We start from the raw sequence: 20,757 nt of genomic DNA, 5'->3' as shown, positions 1-20,757 counted from the left end.
GCATTATAGACATTCAATTCATTTTCCTTTGCAAAGGTTATCACTATCCTGATTTCTAATACCATATAACTATTTTTATTCTTTTTAAACTCTATGTAAAAGGGAATCATGGTTTTCTTTACTCACCATTGTGTTAGCGAGTTTGATCCATGTTATTGTGCAGAGAAACAGTCTATTAATTGTCATTGTAATGTAGTATATTTATTCTCTTGTTAATGCACTTTACAGCTAAGAAAATGCTTCTACGAACATTCTTGTACATGCCTTTTTGTGAACATATGTACTCATTTCTGTTATGTATATGTATATGGTGAAGCATATGAGATGCATATGTTGAGTTTTTCATTTATATACCTACAAGGAGTATATAAGGGTTCCAGTTCCTCCGCACCCTTAGCAACATATGGAATTATCATATGTTCAGCCATTTGTCATATGTTAAGTAACACCTCACTGATGTGGTTCTTTTTTTTTAATATAAATTTATTTATTTATTTAATTTTGGTGACATTGGGTCTTCGTTGCTGCACATGGGCTTTCTCTAGTTGTGGTGATTGGGGGCTAGTCTTTGTTGTAGTGCATGGACTTCTCATTGCGGTGGCTTCTCATTGTGGATCACAGGCTCTAGGCGCATGGGCTTCAATAGTTGTGGCATATGGGCTCAGTAGTTGTGGCTCGTGGGCTCTAGAGCACAGGCTCAGTAGTTGTGGCGCACTGGCTTAGTTGCTCCATGGCATGTAGGATCTTCCTGGACCAGGGCTCGAACCCATGTCCCCTGCATTGGCAGGTGGATTCTTAACCACTGCACCACTAGGGAAGCCCCTCACTGATTATTTAATTGAGTTTTACTTGATAGCTAATGAGTATTGACACCCTGTTTAGTGACCATTTAGATACCCAATTTTGTGACTTGCTTGCTCATGTTTTTTTTCACACTCTGTGGTAAGCAAGCAAGATATAATCTCCCTTCCTCTGTATTCTCTACATCTACTGAACTATCCCAGAATTTTATTTGTTTTTTTTTTTCTGGAACATTTTACCAAATTCTATGGCTTCCTCCCAACTTTCCTCCTCTAATCATGAATCTTCATAGAGTAAAAGACAGACCGAGGAGGCTGGAATGAAATTTAATAATGAAAAAAAAATTGACAGGAAGGTTTTCAAAAGGGGAAAAGGTTGATAATCTTCAGTAAGTAGGTTGACTTGTGGTGACTATAAATTTTGACCAGTTAATATTCTCCTCTACTACATGAGAAAGCATGGTCGAATATGATTTCATACAGCACTTTCTGCCATTTGCACAGTAGTGCAGTTCAACTTCATAAGTTCTGCATTTCTTTCTGCATAATCCTTGGTCTTTCTCACATGTACTTCCAAAATCTGTCTTCTGATTTCTTAGTAAGTTCTTCATGCTTCCTGAGAAAGATATGACTATGGTTAATCTCTATGCAACATGATACCAGAAGACATACAACGTTAAGTGCATAGGAGCTGTAATAAAAATCATCTAGATTCAAACCTTGGCTCTGTCATTTACTAGATCTTGGTCTTTGAACAAGTAACTTAAGCTCTCTGTCTCTCTATTGTTCTCATCTCTACAATGGCAATAATAATAAACTACATTTTAAGGTTATCGTGAGTTAATGACATGAGTTAATGTCTTTTAAAATGTTTAGAATAGTGCCTGGCACTTACTAAGAGGTAACCAAACTTTAGCTTTTGTTGTTGTCCCTAGTGTTATTATTATTACATAAAGGTATTTTCCTGAGAGTTTAAGAAAACAGTATTTGCCTATGTGAGCATTGTTGGGCAAGATGTCATTTGCCTGAACAGATGTCTGCTCCTAATGCTCAACTACTTCAAGATAGCCAGGGTCTACTTCAAGTCAGGACACACATATATTTGCTCACATGTTTATCAATACCTCCATGCTTTTAAACAATAAACATGTACTATGTATGAAACACTTTGTGCACTGAGAGAGGTACAGTATATCAATGGGCACATTGGCATGTATACATGTGTACAATTCAATTTATTTACAGATCCATAATCACACACAAACTGAACATGGACATAAGGGCTTACTATACACACCCATTGGTGTGCCTTCATAACCATGTATCAATCACATGCCAACAAATCAGTCACTCAGATATATACCTGTGTATACAAGACTGTTGACTAAAAATACTTTAGTGATAAAGTTCCTGACATATTCTATAAGCATTAATTATTAGAAATATTTAGGTTTCTTAAAAGAAAAAGAGGCCTTTAGAAAGAAAATAATGACAATTATCAAACATTTAACACTACTTGTGCCAAGAATTTTTATTGAATATTGATTTTTCAATGAAAACTTACAACAACCTGTCATTATCTCTATTTTTCAAATAAGAAAACTGAAGCACAAAAAAAGACCATGTTCCTGCTAAGACCACCAAACTGATAAGGGAGAGAGCCAAGATTTAATTTCTGGTGTACATGACTCAAAACTGTGGAGTGACAACTCTCTTGGGAGAGGGAAGGGAGGTGGGGCAAGATATGTGTAGGGTATTATGAGGTGCAAACTATTATGTATAAAATAAATAAGTAATAAAATATATTGTACAGCACAGAGAAATGTATCCATTATTTTGTAATAACTTTAAATGGAGTACAGTTTATAAAAATATTGAATCACTATGTTGTACACCAGAAACTAAATAATATTGTAAATAAACTATACTTCAACTTTAAAAAACGATTTCAGGGTAATCATAAAAAGGCTCAATGAAGAAGAATGGATTAACACCATGAGAAGTTGAAATAAGAGTTAGAAAATAGAAACAAGAACCAAAGAGCTGAAGTGTACAAAAACTGAAATAAAAAATACACCAGAAGGAATCAACAGTACATTAGATGATACAGAAGAATGGAACAGCAACTGGAAGGCAGAGTAGTGGAAATCACCCTAGTAGTACCACAACAAAAATAATTTTAAAAATGAGGACAGTTTAAGAAAACTCTGGGACAACATCAAGCATAATAACATTCACATTATGGGGATCCCAGAAGAAGATAGAAAAAAAGGGACAGAGGGCATATTTGAAGAAATAAAAGCTGAAAATTTTTCTATACTGGGAAAGGAAGAGACATCCTTACCCAGGAAGCACAGAGAGTCCCAAACAAAAACAACCTAAAGCATTCCACACTGAGGCACCTTATATTCAAAATGACAAAAATTAAAGATAAAGAGAGATTATTAAAAGCAGCAAGTGAAAAGGCAACTGCTTATGTACAAGAGAACTTCCGTAAGACTATCAGCTGACTTTTCAATGGAAAAGTTGCAGGACAGAAGGGAGTGGCAAATACATTTAGAGTAATGAAATGGAAAAACTTACAACCAAGAATACTCTACCCAGCAAGGCAATCATTCAGATTTGAAGGAGAGATAAAGAGTTTTACAGATAAGCAAAAGCTAAAGTTCAGCACCACTAAACAAGCTTTGCAAGATATTAAAGGGATTCCTATTAGTGGCGGGGAAAAAAGACCACAACTAAAAATATAAAAGTTGTGAAAGGAAAAATCTCATTGGTAAAGGCAAATATACAGTAAAGGTAGTAGATCAACCTCTTATAAAAAGTGAGTAGAAATGTTAATAAAACAAAATCTATATACACAGAAAGTAGTAAAGGGATACACAAAGCAAAAAGATGTAAAATACAGTGTCAAGCATAATTAATATGGGGAGGTAGTAAAAATGCAGGATAGTCAAAATGAATTGAATTTAAGAGATCAACTTAAAATAATCCCATATATATGTTGTTATATATGAACTTTATGGTAACCAAAAACCGAAATATCTGTAAGATGTAAACACACCAAAAAGAGAAAAGAATCCAAACATAATAGTAAGATAGTCATCAAATCACAAAGGAAGACAGAAAAAGAAGAAAGGAACAAAAAAGAACTACAGAAACATGTCAAAAACAATTAACTAAATGGCAATAAGTACATAACTATCAATAATGACTTTAAATGTGAATGGATTAAATGCTCCTATCAAAAGACATAGAGTGGCTAAACAAATAAAAGAAACACACACACACACACACACACATATTGCCTATGAGAGACTAACCATATATAAAAACACACACAGATGGAAAGTGAGGGGATGGTAAAATGTAATCCTCACAGATTGAAATTAAGAGAAAGCTAGGGTAGCAATACTTATATCAGACAAAATAGACATTAAAACAAAACCTGTAACAAGAGACAAAGAAGGACATTACATAATGATAAAGGGATTGATCCAACAAGAAGATGTAACTTTTCTAAATATATATGCACCCAACATAGGAACACCTAAATACATAAAACAAATATTAACAAACATTAAGGGAGAAATTGACAATAATATAAAAATAGTAGAGGAATTTAACTTATACTTACATCATGGACAGATCATCCAGGCAGAAAATCAATAAGAAAACCTTGGCCTTAAACAACTCATTAGACAGGATGGACTTAATATATATGTAGAACATTCTATCTAAAAGTAGCAGAATACACATTCTTTTCAAGTGCTCATGGAACATTCTCCAAGATAGATCGATCACATGCTAGGCCACAAAACAAGTCTCAATAAATTTAAGAGGAGTGAAATGACACAAGCATCTTTTCTGACCAGAACACTATGAGACTAGAAATCAACTATAACAATAAAACCCTGCCAAAAAAAAAAAAATTGACGCCTAAACATATGATACTAAAAACCAATAGGTTACTGAAAAACTCAAAGAGGAAATAAAAATACCTAGAGAAAAAATGAAAATGAAAATACAATGATCCAAAATCTAGGGACTTCCCTGGTGGCACAGTGGTTAAGAATCCGTCTGTCAATGCAGAGGACATGGGTTTGAACCCTTGTCTGGGAAGATCCCACATGCTGCAGAGCAACTAAGCCCGTGCATCACAACTGCTGAGCCTGTGCTCTAGAGCCCGCGAGCCACACCTACTGAAGCCTGCATGCCTAGAGCCTGTGCTCCGCAACAAGAGAAGCCACTGCAATGAGAAGCTTGTACAGAACAATGAAGAGTAGCCCCTACTTGCTGCAACTAGAGAAAGCCTGCACACAGCAACGAAGACCCAACACACCTAAAATTAAAACTAATTAATTAATTAATTAATTAATTAATACAAAATCCATGGGTCACAACAAAAGAAGTTCTAAGGGGAAAGTTTATAGTGATACAAGCCTACCTTAAGAAACAAGAAAAATCTCAAATAAACAACCCAACATTACACCTATAGGAAAAAGAAAAAGATGAACAAAGAAATCCCAAAGTCAAAGAAAAAGAAATATTTAAGATCAGAGCATGAATAAATGAAAAAGAGACTAAAACAAAATAGAAAACATCAATGAAAATAAGAGTTGGTTCTTTGAAAAAATAAACAAAATTGATAAACATTTAGCCTGACTCATAAAGAAAAAAAAAAAACAGAAAGGGTTCAAATCAATAAAATCAGAAATGGAAAAAAAAAAGATATTCTGACACCACAGAAATGCACAGAATTATAAGAGATTACTCTGAACAATTATACACCAATAAAATGGACAACATAGAAGAAATGGGCAAATTACTAAGAATGCACAATCTCCTAAGACTAAATAAGGAGGAAATAGAAAATATGAACAGACCAATTACTAGTAATAAAATTGTATCAGTAATTTTAAAATAACTTACAAACAAAAGGCCAGGACCAGAGGGCTTCACAGGTGAATTCTACCAAACATTTAGAGAAAGAGGAAACATCTATCTTTCTGAAGCTATTCCCCAAAATTGCAGAAGGAACACTTCCAAACTCATTCTATGAGGCCACCATCACCCTTATACCAAAACCAGACAAAGATATCATGAAAAAGAAAATTACAAGTCAGTATCACTGGTGAACATAGCTCCAGAAATCCACAACAAAATACTAGCAAACAAACTCCAAAAATGCACTTAAAGGCTCATACACCATTATCAAGTGGGATTTATCCAAGGGATGCAAGGATTTTTCAATATCCACAAATCAAACAATGTGATACACCACATTAACAAATTGAAAATAAAAGTCAAATGATCATGACAAAAATCTCTCAATAATGTGGTTATAGGCAGAATATACCTCAACATAATAAAGGCCATATATGACAGGTCCACCGCTAACATCATACTCAATGGTGAAAACCTGAAAACATTTTCTCTAAGATAAGGAACAAGACAAGGATGTCCACTACCACCTCTTTTATTCAACATAGTAAAGGAAGTCCTAGCTCCAGCAATAAGGGAAGAAAAAGATATAAATTAATCTGAATTTGAAATGAAGAAGTAAAACCATCACTGTTTGCAGATGACATGATACCTTATATAGACAATCTTAAACATGCTTCCAAAAATTCATTAGAACTAATACATAAATTCAGTAAAGTTTCAGGATACAAAATTAATATACAGAAATCTGTTGTGTTTCTATACATTAACAATGAACTATCAGAAAGAAAAGTTAAGAAAACAATCTTATTTACAATTGCATTCAAAAGAATAAAATACCTGGAAATAAATCTAACCAAGGAGGCTCCAGGCTACCAGTGGGCTCCTGTGAATTCAGGCCTTCTGCTCACCTCAGTGCCTGACAGCTCCAGTGGTCCCAGGCAGCCCCTGCTACCCCAGGCAATATCTGTGGCACCAGGTTCCTGGCAGGCCCCTGCAAATCCAAACCCCGAACTCATCCCAGCATCTGCTGGCTCCTGAGGTCCCAGGCAGTGTCATTGGTGTAGACTACTGATAGGTCCTGTAAATCAAGGGCCCCAGCTCAATCTGGCATGTACTGGCTCCAGGCAACTTCCATGGAACCAGGTGGTTTCCAAAGCACTAGGCTTCCTGTAAGCTCCCACAAACCCAAGACCAATCAAAAAAAAATGGCTGAATGCATTAAAAACAACAACAAAAAAAACAAGACCCAACTATATGCTGCCTATAAGAGATTCACTTCAACATTAAAAGAACACATGAGCTCAAAGTGAAGAGACAGAAAAAGATACTCCATGCAAACAGAAACCAAAATACAGAATGAGTATCTGTTATAATATCAGACAAAATATATTTTAACTCAAAAACTATCTCAGGAGACAAAGAAGGTTATTATATAATGATATAATATCATATACTAATGGTATATGTTATTATATAAGTCAATTCATCAAGAGGACATAAAAATTGTAAATGTATATGTACCCAACATGAGAACACCTAAATATGTTATGCAATTACTAACATATCTGAAGAGAGGAATAGACAACCATACAATAATAGAAGGGAACTTAATACCTAACTTTCAATAATGGATAGATCATCCAGACAGAAAATCAATAAGAAAGCAAAGGACTTGAACTATACCTTAGACAAAATATATCTAACAGACACATATGGAACATCCCAACAACAACAGAATAGACATACTTCTCACACACACACAGAACATTCTCCAGAATAGATCATACATTAATTCATAAAACAAGCCTTTGCAAATGTAAGAAGACTGAAATAATGCCAAGCATCTTTTACAACCACAATAGTATAAAACTAGAATCAATAATAGAAGAAAAATAGAAAAATTCAAAAATGTGTGGAAATTAAATAACACACTCCTGAACAACCAATGAGTCAATGAATAAATCAAAAACAGAAATCAGAAAATATCTTGAAACAACTGAAAATGGAAACAAAACATATCAAAATTTGGGGATGCAGCAAAAGGAGTTTTAATATGGAAATTTAAAGCAATAAATGTCTACATTAAGAAAAAAGAAATCTCAAATAAGTGACCTAATATTATACCTCAAGGAATTAGAAAAAGAATAAAAAACGAAGCCCAACTAGCAGAAGTAAGGAAATAAACATCTAGTGAGAATAAATGAAATAGGAACAAGAAAAAAAATTAAGAAAGATCAATAAAACTAAGAGCTGGTTTTTTAAAAGATAAACAAAATTGAGAATGCTGAGCTATAATAATTAAGAAAAAAAGGAGAAGAATCAATTAAATAAATAAATAAGAAATTAAGGAGAAAAATTATAACTGATGCAACTAAATATAAGGAATCATAAGGGATTACTATGAACAATTATAGGCCAAAAAATTGGATAATGTAGAAAAAAATGTATAAATACCATAAATATACAACCTATTATGACTGAACCATGATAAAATAGAATATTTAAACACACCAATAATGAGTAGGGAGATTAAATCAGTAATTTAAAAAAACAAAACAAAAACAAAAATAAAACCCATCAAAAAAAGCCTGAGACGTTATGATTTCATTGGTTAAAGAAAAACTAACACTTACGCTTCTCAAACTCTTCCAAAAATTCAAGAGGAGGGAACACTCCCAAACTTATTTTATAAGACCAGCCTTACTCTGATACCAAAGACAGATAAGGACACTACAAGCAAAAACAAAAACCAAACAAACAGAGGAGACCTTCAAGATGGCGTAGGAGTAAGACGTAGAGATCACCTTCCTCCGCACAAATACATCAGAAAAACTTCTACATGTGGAACAACTCCTACAGAACACCTACTGAATGCTGGCAGAAGACCTCAGACTTCCCAAAAGGCAAGAAATTCCCCACGTACCTGGGTAGGGCAAAAAAGAAAAAAGAAAAAACAGAGAAAAAGGAATAGGGATGGGACATGAACCAGTGGGAGGGAGCTGTGAAGGAGAGAAAGTTTCCACACAGTAGGAAGCCCCTTCACTGGTGGAGACAGGGGGTGGCAAGGGGGAACCTTTGGAACCACGGAGGAGAGCACAGCAACAGGGGTGCGGAGGGCAAAGCAGAGAGATTCCCGAACAGAGGATCGGTGCCGACCAGCACTCACCAGCCCGAGAGGCTTGTCTACTCATCCGCTGGGACGGGTGGGGGATGGGAGCTCAGGCTCGGGCTTCGGAGGTCAGATCCCAGGGAGAGGACTGGGGTTGGCTGAGTGAACACAGCCTGAAGGGGGCTAGTGCAGTACAGCTAGCTTGGAGGGAATCTGGGAAAAAGTCTGGACTTGCCTAAGTGTCAAGAGACCATTGTTTCAGGCTGCGCAAGGAGAGGGGATTCAGAGCACTGCCTAAATGAGCTCCAGAGACTGGGGCGAGCCACGGCTATTAGCTCGGACACCAGAGACGGGCATAAAATGCTAAGGTTGTGGCTGCAGCCACCAAGAATCCTGTATGCAAGGACAGGTCACTATGCACACCTCCCCTCCCGGGAGCCTGTGCAGCCCGCCACGGCCAGGGTCCCATTATCCAGGGACAACTTCCCAGGAGAACACCTGGCACACCTCAGGCTGTTGCAACGTCATGCTGGCCTCTGCCACTGCAGGCTTGCCCTGCATTCCAATTATAACTACCGTACCCCTCCCTCCCCTGGGCTAAGTGAGCCAGAGCACCCTAATCAGCTGCTACTTTAACCCTGTCTTGTCTGAGTGAAGAAAAAAGGCCCTCAGGTGACTTACACACAGAGGCAGAGCCACATCCAAAGCTGAACACCAGGAGGTGTGCGAAAAAAGAAGAGAAAGGGAAATTTCTCCCAGCAGCCTCAGGAACAGCCGATTAAATCTCCACAATCAACTTGATGTACCCTGCATCTGTGGAATACCTGAATAGACAACGAATCATCCCAAAATTGAGGCGGTGGACTTTGGGAGCAACTGTAGACTTGGAGTTTGCTTTCTGCATCTAATTTGTTTCTGGTTTTATGTTAATCTTAGTTTAGTATTTAGAGTTTATTATCATTGGTAGATTTGTTTATTGATTTGGTTGCTGTCTTCCTTTTTTTTAATATATATATATTTTTTTCCTTTTTCTCTTTTTGTGAGTGTCTATGTGTATGCTTCTTTGTGTGGCTTTGTCTGTATAGTTTTGCTTTTACCATTTGTCCTAGGGTTCTGTCTGTCCAGGGTTTTTTTTGTTCTTTTTTGGTTTTCTTTTTTTTTTTCTTTTTAGTATAGATTTTAAGTGCTTGTTATTATTGGTGGATTTGTTTTTTGGTTTGGTTGCTCTCTTTTTTCTTTCTTTCTCTCTTTTTTCTTTTTTTAATTACATTTAATTTTTTTCCTTTTAATAGTTATTTGTTTATTTTTTATTTTAATAACTTTGTTTTGTTTTATTTTATATTTTCTTTCTTTCTTTTTTATCCCCCTTTTCTTCTGAACCGTGTAGCTGACAGGGTCTTGGTGCTCCAGCCAGGCATCAGGCCTGAGCCTCTGAGGTGGGAGAGCCAAGTTCAGGACACTGGTCCACCAGAGACCTCCTGATTCCATGTAATATCAAATGGTGAAAGCTCTCCCAGAGATCTCCATCTCAACACTTAGACCAACTCCACTCAATGACCAGCAAGCTACAGTGCTAGACACCCTGTGCCAAATAACTAGCGAGACAGGAACACAACTCTACACATTAGCAGAGAGGCTGCCTAAAATCATAATAAGGTCACAGAACCCAAAAACACACCACCAGAGATGGTCCTGCTCACCAGAAAGACAAGATCCAGACTCATCCACCAGAACACAGGCCCTACTTCCTATCACCAGGAAGCCTACATAACCCACTGAACCAAATTTAGCTGGGAGCAGACACCAAAAACAAAGGGAACTATGAACCTGCAGCCTGCAAAAAGGAGACCCTAAACACAGTAAATTAAGCAAAATGAGAAGACAGAGAAACACACAGCAAATGAAGGAGCCAGGAAAAAACCCACCAGACCAAACAAATGAAGAGGATATAGGCAGTCTACCTGAAAAAGAATTCAGACTAATGATAGTAAGCATGACCGAAAGTCTTGCAAATAGAATGGAGGAAATACAAGAAACGTTTAACAAGGACCTAGAAGAACTAAAGAGCAAACAAAAATGATGAACAACACAATAAATGAAATTAAAAATTCTCTAGAAGGAATCAATAGCAGAATACCTGAGGCAGAAGAACGGATAAGTGACCTGGAAGATAAAATAGTGGGAATAACTACTGCAGAGAAGAATAGAGGAAAAAAGAATGAAAAGAATTGACAACAGTCTCAGAGACCTCTGGGACAACATTAAACGCACCAACATTCGAATTATAGGGGTCCTAGAAGAAGAAGAGAAAAAGAAAGGGACTGAGGAAATATTTGAAGAGATTATAGTTGAAAACTTCCCTAATATGGGAAAGGAAATAGTTACTCAAGCTCAGGAAGTTCAGAGAGTCCCATACAGGATAAATCCAAGGAGAAACACACCAAGACATATTGGCCAAACTATCAAAAATTAAATACAAAGAAAAAATATTAAAAGCAGCAAAGGAAAAGCAACAAATAACATACCAGGAAATCCCCATAAAGTTAACAGCTGATCTTTCAAAAGAAACTCTGCAAGCCAGAAGGGAGTGGCAGAACATATTTAAAGTGATGAAAGGGAAAAACCTACAACCAAGATTACTCTACCCAGCAAGGATCTCATTCAGATTCGACGGAGAAATTAAAACCTTTACAGACAAGCAAAAGCTAGGAGAATTCAGTACCACCAAACCAGCTTTACAACAAATGCTAAAGGAACATCTCTAGGCAGGAAAAACAAGAGAAGGAAAAGACCTACAATAACAAACCCAAAACAATTAAGAAAATGGTTATAGGAACATACATATTGATAACTACCTTAAATGTAAATGGATTAAATGCTCCAACCAAAAGACATACACTGGGTGAATGGATACAAAAACAAGACCTGTATATATGTTGTTTACAAGAGACTCACTTCAGACCTAGGGATACATACAGACTGAAAGTGAGGGGATGGAAAAAGATATTCCATGCAAATGGAAGTCAAAAGAATGTTGAAGTAGCAATTCTCATATCAGACAAAATAGACTTTAAAATAAAGACTCTTACAAGAGACAAAGAAGGGCACTACATAATTATCAAGGGATCAATCCAAGAAGAAGTTAAAACGATTGTAAATATTTATGCACTTAACATAGGATCACCTCAATACATAAGGTAAATGCTAACAGCCATGAAAGGCAAAATTGACAGTAACACAATCATAGTAGGGGACTTTAACACTCCACTTTCACCAATGGACAGATCATACAAAATCAAAATCAATAAGGAAACACAAGCTTTAAATGATACATTAAAGAAGATGGACTTAATTGATAGTTATAGGACATTCCATCCAAAAACAATAGAATACACTTTCTTCTCAAGTGCTCATGGAACATTGTCCAGGATAGATCATATCTCGGGTCACAAATCAAGCCTTGGAAAATTTAAGAAAATTCAGATCTTATCAAGTATCTTTTCTGACCACAACGCTATGAGATGAGATATCAATTACAGGAAAAAAATACGTAAAAAATACAAACAGATGGAGGCTAAACATTACACTACTAAATAAACAAGAGATCACTGAAGAAATCAAAGAGGAAATCAAAAGTACCTAGAAACAAATGACAATGAAAACACGACGACCCATAACCTATGGGATGCAGCAAAAGCAGTTCTAAGAGGGAAGTTTATAGCAATACAGTCCTACATCAGGAAACAAGAAACACCTCAAATAAACAACCTAAACTTACACCTAAAGCAATTAGAGAAAGAAGAAGAAAAAAACCCCAAAATTAGCAGAAGGAAAGAAATCATAAAGATCAGATCAGGAATAAATGAAAAAGAAATGAAGGAAACAATAGCAAAGATCAATAAAACTAAAACCTGTTTCTTTGAGAAGATAAACAAAATTCATAAACCATTAGCCAGACTCATGAAGCAAAAAAGGGAGAAGACTCAAATTAATAGAATTAGAAATGAAAAAGGAGAAGTAACAACTGACACTGCAGAAATACAAGGGATCATGAGAGTTTACTACAATCAAGTATATGCCAATAAAATGGACAACCTGGAAGAAATGGACAAATTCTTGGAAAAGCACAATCTTCTGAGACTGAACCAGGAAGAAATAGAAAATGTAAACAGACCAATCACAAGCACTGAAATTGAAACTGTGATTAAAAATCTTCCAACAAACAAAAGCCCAGGACCAGATGGCTTCACAGGCGAATTCTATCAAACATTTAGAGAAGAGCTAACACCTATCCTTCTCAAACTCTTCCAAAATATAGCAGAGGCAGGAACACTCCCAAATTCGTTCTATGAAGCCATCATCACTGTGATACCAAAACCAGACAAAGATATCACAAAAAAAGAAAACTACAGGCCAATATCACTGATGAACATAGATGCAAAATCCTCAACAAAATACTAGCAAACAGAATCCAACAGCACATTAAAAGGATCATACAGCATAATGAAGTGGGGTTTATCTCAGGAATGCTAGGATTCTTCAATATATGCAAATCAATCAGTGTGATATACCATATTAACAAATTGAAAGATAAAAATCATATGATCATCTCAATAGTTGCAGAAAATGCTTTCAACAAAATCCAACACCGGTTTATGATAAAAACCCTCCAGAAAGTAGGCATAGAGGAAACTTACCTCAACATAATAAAGGCCATATATGACAAACCCACAGCCAACAACGTTCTCTATGGTGAAAAATGGAAACCTTTTCCACTAAGATCAGGAAGGAGACAAGGTTGCCTACTCTCACCACTATTATTCAACATAGTTTTGGAAGTTTTAGGCACAGCAATCAGAGAAGAAAAAGAAATAAAAGGAATCCAAATCAGAAAAGAAGAAGTAAAGCTGTCACTGTTTGTAGATGACATGATAGTATACATAGAGGATCTGAAAGACTCTACCAGAAAGGTACTGGAGCTAATCAATGAATATGGTAAAGAAGCAGGATACAAATTAATGCACAGAAATCTCTTGCATTCGTATACATTAATGATGAAAAATCTGAAAGAGAAATTAAGGAAATACTCCCATTTACCACTGCAATGAAAAGAATAAAATGCCTAAGAGGGCTTCCCTGGTGGTGCAGTGGTTGAGAATCTGCCTGTCAATGCAGGGGACACGGGTTCGAGCCCTGGTCTGGGAAGATCCCACATGCCGCGGAGCAACTGGGCCCGTGAGCCACAATTACTGAGCCTGCGCGTCTGGAGCCTGTGCTCCGCAACAAGAGAGGCCGTGATAGTGAGAGGCCCGCGCACCGCGATGAAGAGTGGCCCCCACTTGCCACAACTAGAGAAAGCCCTCGCACAGAAATGAAGACCCAACACAGCCATAAATAAAATAAATAAATAAAATAAAATAAAATAAAAAAAGAAGAGAATCTTTAAAAAAAAAAAAAAAACCTAAGAATAAACCTACCTAAGGAGACAAAAGACCTGTATGCAGAAAACTATAAGACACTGATGAAAGAAATTAAAGATGATACAAATAGATGGAGAGATATACCATGTTCTTGGAATGACAGAATCAACATTGTGAAAATGACTCTCCTACCCAAAGCAATCTACAGATTCAATGCAATCCCTATCAAGTTACCAATGGCATTTTTCACAGAACTAGAACAAAAAATTTCACAATTTGTATAGAAACACAAAAGATCCCGAATAGCCAAAGCAATCTTGAGAAAGAAAAACGTAGCTGGAGGAATCAGGCTCCCAGACTTCAGACTATACTACAAAGCTACAGTAATCATGGCAGTTTTGTACTAGCATAAAAACAGAAAAATACATCAATGGAATAGGATAGAAAGCCCAGACATAAACCCACACACATATGGTCACCTTATTTTTGATGAAGGAAGCAAGAATATACAATGGAGAAAAGACAGCCTCTTCAAAAGTTGTGCTGGGAAAACTGGACAGCTACATGTAAAAGAATGTAATTAGAACACTCCCTAACACCATACACAAAAATAAACTCAAAATAGACTAAAGACCTAAATGTAAGGTCAGACACTATACAGCTCTTAGAGGAAAACCTAGGAAGAACACTTTATGACATACATCACAGCAAGATCCTTTTTGCCCCACCTCCTAGAGAAATAGAAATAAAAACAAAAATAAACAAATGGGACCTAATAAAACTTAAAAGCTTTTGCACAGCAAGAGAAACCATACCCAGACAAGAAGACAACTCTCAGAATGGGAGAAAATATTTGCAAATGAAGCAACTGACAAAGGATTAATCTCTAAAATTTACAAGCAGCTCATGCAGCTCAATATAAAAAAAACAAACAACCCAATCCAAAAATGGGCAGAAGATCTAAATAGACATTTCTCCAAAGAAGATATACAGATTGCCAACAAACACATGAAAGGATGCTCAACATCACTAATCATTAGAGCAATGCAAATCAAAACTACAGTGAGGTATCACCTCACACCAGTCAGAATGGCCATCATCAAAAAATCTACAAACAATAAATGCTGAAGAGGGGGTGGAGAAAAGGCGACCCTCTTGCACTGTTGGTGGGAATGTAAATTGATACAGCCACTATGGAGAACAGTATGGAGGTCCCTTAAAAAACTAAAAATAGAACTACCATACGACCCAGCAATCCCACTACTGGGCATATACCCTGAGAAAACTATAATTCAAAAATAGTCATGTACCGCAATGTTCATTGCATCACTATTTACAATAGCCAGGACTTGGAATCAACCTAAGTATCCATTGACAGATGAATGGGTAAAGAAGATGTGGCACATATATACAATGGAATATTACTCAGCCACAAAAAGAAACGAAATTGCATTATTTGTAGTGAGGTGGATGGACATAGAGTCTGTCATACAGAGTGAAGTAAGTCAGAAAGAGAAAAACAAATACTGTATGCTAACACATATATATGGAATCTAAAAAAAAAATTGGTTCTGAAGAACCCAGGGGGAGGACAGGAATAAAGACGCAGATGTAAAGAATGGACTTGAGGACACCCGGAGGGGGAAGGTAAGCTGGGACGAAGTGAGAAAGTGGCATGGTGTTATATATACTACCAATGTAAAATAGATAGCTAGTGGGAAGCAGCCACATAGCACAGGGAGATCAGCTCGGAGCTCTGTCACCACCTACAGGGATGAGATAGGGAGCGTGGGAGGGAGACACAAGAGGGAGGATATATGGGGATATATGTATATGTATAGCTGATTCACATTGTTATATAGCAGAAACTAACACCATTGCAAAGCAATTATACTCCAATTAAGATGTTAAAAATAAAAGCAAAAAACAAATACTACAAGCGAATATCCTGGATGAATATGGATGCAAACATTCTGAACAAATACTGGCAAACCAAATTCAACAGCACATTAAAAGGATCACATTCTCTGAGCAAATAGGATCCGTGGGACTCAAGGATGGTTCAACATATGCAAATTAATCAATGTGATACCTCACATTAATAAAATGAAAGATAGAAAATCTTATGATAATCTAAATAGGTGCAGAAAAAAATTTGACAAAATTCAAAATTCTTTCATGAGGAAAACTCTCAAGACATTGGGTATAGAAAGAACATATGTCTACAAAATAAAGGCCAAATATGACAAAACCACAGCTAACACCATACTTAATGGTGAACATTTGAAAGCTTTCCTGCTAAGATCAGGATCAAGACAAGGATTCCACTCTCAGTAATCCCATTCATCATGGTACTGGAAGTTTTAGCTTGAGCAATTAGGCAAGAAAAAGAAATAAAAGGTATCTAAATTAGAAAAAAATGTAAAATTGTCATTATTGGTAGATATGATCTTCCATAGAGAAAACCCTAAAGATTCCACAAAAAAAGACTGTTAGAACTAATAAAAGAATTCAGAAAATTTACAGAATACAAACTCTACTTGCAAAAATCAGTTGTATTTCTATACACTAACAACATCACAATTCCTAATTTCTAACTTTATTACAAAACAATAGTAATCAAAACAGATGATACTGGAATAAAAATTGACACAGAGACAAATGGTACAGAATAAACAGCTCAGAGATAAATCCACCCATATAAGGTCAACTAATATTTGACAAGGGAACCAAGAAGACTTGATGGTGGAAGGAGAGCCTCTTCAATGAATGGTGTTGGTAAAACTGGATAGCCATATGTGGAAGAATGTAACTGGATGCCTTTTTTACACCCCTTACAAAAATTAAATCAAAATGGATTAAAGACAAATGTAAGACCCCAAACTGTAAAACTCCTATAAGAAAACACAGGTAAAAAATGCCTTGACATTGGTCTTGGCAACAAATTTTTGGATATGACACCAGAAAACAAGCAACAAAAGCAAAAGTAAACAGGAGGAACTACATCAAACTAAAAAGCTCTCGCAAATAAAAGAAACAATGAGCAAAATAAAAAGATAACCTACAGAATGGGAGAAAATATTTGCAAATCATCTAGCTCATAAGGTGTTAAAACCAAATATAGGAGGAACTCATACAAGTCACTAGCAAAAAAACAAACAATTTAATTTTTAAATGGACAGAGGACCTGAATAGACTTTTTTTTTCAATAAGACATAAAAATGGCCAACAAGTCCAAGAAAAGATGTTCAACCTTATTAATCATCAGGGATGTGCAAATCAAAACCACAATGAGATATCACCTCACACCTGTTAGAATGGTTATTATAAAAAAGACAACAGACAACAAGTGTTAGCAAGGTTGTAGAGAAAAGGAACCCTTGTGAACTGTTGGTGGAAGTGCAGATTGGTACAGCCACTATGAAAATATAGTGTATAAAGTATAGAGGTTACAAAGGATAGCGTATATAGAGTACACAGAGTACACAAAGTATAGAGGTTCCTCAAAAAATTATAAATAGTTCCAGCATATTATCTAGCAATCCCACTTTTGGTATATATCCAAAGGAAATGAAATCACTGTCTCAAAAACGTACCTGTACCCATATATTTATTGCAGCATTATTCACAACAGCTAAAACATGGAAACGATACAAGCGTCTATCGATGGAGGAATGGATAAAGAAAATGTGGTAAATATACACAATGGAATATTATCCAGCCATAAAGTAGAAAGAAATCCTACCTTTTGTGACAATATGGATAAAACTTGAAGGCATTATGCTAAGGGAAATAATTCAGGCAGAGAAAGATAAATACTGTATGTTCTCACTTATAAGTTGAATCTAAAAAATCTGAACTCAAAGAAACAAACAGTAGAATAGTGGTTTCCAGAGATTGGGAGGCAAGAGAAATGGGGAGGTGTTAGTCAAAGAGTACAGACTTCCAGCTCTGAGATGAATAAGTTCTGGGGATCTAAGGTATAGCATGGTGACTATAATGAAAATACTGTATTATATAATTGAAATTGGTTAATAGAGTAGATCTTAAATGCTCTCATCACACATATAAATCTAATTATGTGAAGGGATGGAGGTATTAACTAACTTTAAAGTGGCAATTACCTTGCAACATATACATTTATCAAATCATCACATGTATACCTTAAACTTACATGTTATATGTCAATAATATCTCAATAAACCTAGGGAAAATAATAAATATGAAATTCCTTTTAAAAAAGGAATGAGGGCTTCCCTGGTGGCACGGGCTTCCCTGGTGGCGCAGTGGTTGAGAATCTGCCTGCCAATGCAGGGGACACGGGTTCGAACCCTGGTCTGGGAAGATCCCACATGCCGCGGAGCAACTAGGCCCGTGAGCCACAATTACTGAGCCTGCGCGTCGGAGCCTGTGCTCCGCAAAAAGAGAGGCCGTGATAATGAGAGGCCCCGCGCACCGCGATGAAGAGTGGCCCCCACTTGCCACAACTAGAGAAAGCCCTCGCACAGAAACGAAGACCCAACACAGCCATAAATAAATAAAATAAATAAAATAGTGTTAAAAAAGGAATGAGATTGGGAGACAGAAAAGGAAAGAATGATGAGATGTGAAAAGTTTTGTGCTGGTGCCACAGAAATCCAGAAAGACACGCAGTTGTTGCTACATTAGCCAATCTTAGTCAAAGAGAGGAAGATAAAAATTGCACCTTTCAGCCATGGTCCAGCATCATGGTACCCCTGTGGTCTCCACCTCAGTCCTTGCCCTCATCGTGTGATATGCTCCCTCTTCTGGCACCATCCTACTTAGTGACACACTCTTCTGGCTAGTAACCTGAAGTGTCTCCCTTTCTCCCAAACCCCTTGAATGGAAATTATGACACCCTACCTCCATCTGTAGTCACAAGAGGGATGGGTAGGAACATATATACCAAAAATAAGTATAAGGAAGGATTCCTTTTCCCCATCTCCACATGTAAAGTGTCCCAAAACAACATAGGAGGATTCTGCCTACTGGTATCCAAAGAATACCCCAAAAGTTTTGTTGAAGGTCTTTTCTCTCCTTACTCCAGACCAGCTTCTCTGACGTCATGTTTACCTGAATTATTATGCATTTTTGACACACAAATAAAATTAATGTCACCTTTGAATTATTTCCCTTTTCTGACCAGGAAATGGAGGAGATTTGCTTTCAAATCCCAACATGGCCTCTAACAATGATTTTATGCCTAAACTCTATAAAACTAGTCTTTCTATCTCAGAAAAAGGGTTAGAGGAGTTTGAACAGATATCAGGTGTTTATAGAAAAAGAAGTTATAGAGGCATGAATACACTAAAATAGTCTGGGGAAATTTTAAAAATTCTCACTCTACATCACTTTCTCCAGAGATTCAGTAGGCCTGGGTAAAGTCCAGAGCAAAGGTCCAGAGCAAGTATACTTTGCAAGAGTTCACCCCCAACGCCAGCACACCAGCAATTATAATAAACTTCTACTTGATGTGAATTCTTCAACTCTTCCTAATCCTGACCTTCTAACACTCACATTTAGATATTTCCCATACCATCTCCCCTGCAGACATATTTTAAGATGTATATTTTAAGATCAATTTAATAGATCATAAATCAAGTAACATCAGCAAATAAGAACCTGCAATGTACTCTTTCTGAGAGCTCCACCCAGAGCTCAAACATACCTGATGTACTTATATTTTGCAAGCTGGGCACCCCAAAATTTATCCTCTCCAAACTTCAAAGATCTTGCCCACTAATCTACATTTCTTATGGCCCACTATTTTTATTTATTTAGTCATAAATCATATATTAATTCATTCAACAGACATTTACTAAGAAAGTAAATAAATAAAACATTTATCTTAACATGAGAGATACAGAGATTTATAAGACAGTCTTGGCTTTCAAATAGATCAAGTAGGTTTTAATTTTCTTATGGAGTAGATTGTTCAAAATAGTTTCTGGAAATGAGTTATTCCAGATGGATATATTAAATAATCATTAAGGAAACATAATTCTTTATAATTCTTGAAGAATAAGGCTCTGCCTTCCTTTTATTTGTAAATCCACTTGCAGTGACCATTACTATTCCAATGTTGTACTGAGCATGGGAAGAAGTATACCTCAAGGAAAAAGATAAAATAGGTCAAGGAATAGGGGGTAGGAGGATGGAGAGTAAGAAGAAAGGGATGGTAAAAAGGAAGAAATGTTGGAGCAGGAGAGGTAGAAGGAGGGGAAAGAAAAGTCTAAACACAGAAATTCTGAGCTCAAGCCCAAAAAAGAGGTAACAATCTTGGTTGTCTATATGGATAGTTAAAGCTTCTCCTGTGTTTTTGTTGTCTTTTGTTATAATCTGGGGTGTTTTGGGGGTGGGGAGAGGTTTACTTGACATGCCAAGGTTTGAAGGCATCTGGAGACATCAGAGATTCCAGGTTTTATTTACTTGCACTGCCTTCTCTTACATCTAAGGTTAT

The 20,757-nt window shown here is 36.4% G+C and overlaps 1 long non-coding RNA gene across 1 annotated transcript; it reads right to left on the bottom strand.

The window, feature by feature from the left end:
* Positions 1-1,111: 1,111 nt before the first annotated feature.
* Positions 1,112-18,512, bottom strand: LOC309646198. The gene is made up of 3 exons (XR_014255210.1): positions 14,318-18,512; positions 8,914-13,978; positions 1,112-1,416 (listed from the first exon to the last, which is right to left on the bottom strand). It is a non-coding gene; the product is annotated as an uncharacterized lncRNA (long non-coding RNA).
* Between the last annotated feature and the right edge of the window lie 2,245 nt (positions 18,513-20,757).

This window comes from Balaenoptera physalus (assembly GCF_965194825.1).
Source record: "Balaenoptera physalus genome assembly, chromosome: 16".
NCBI lineage: Eukaryota > Metazoa > Chordata > Mammalia > Artiodactyla > Balaenopteridae > Balaenoptera > Balaenoptera physalus.
Note: the sequence above shows the minus strand (reverse complement) of the source record. Positions and strands in the feature narration are given on the sequence as shown.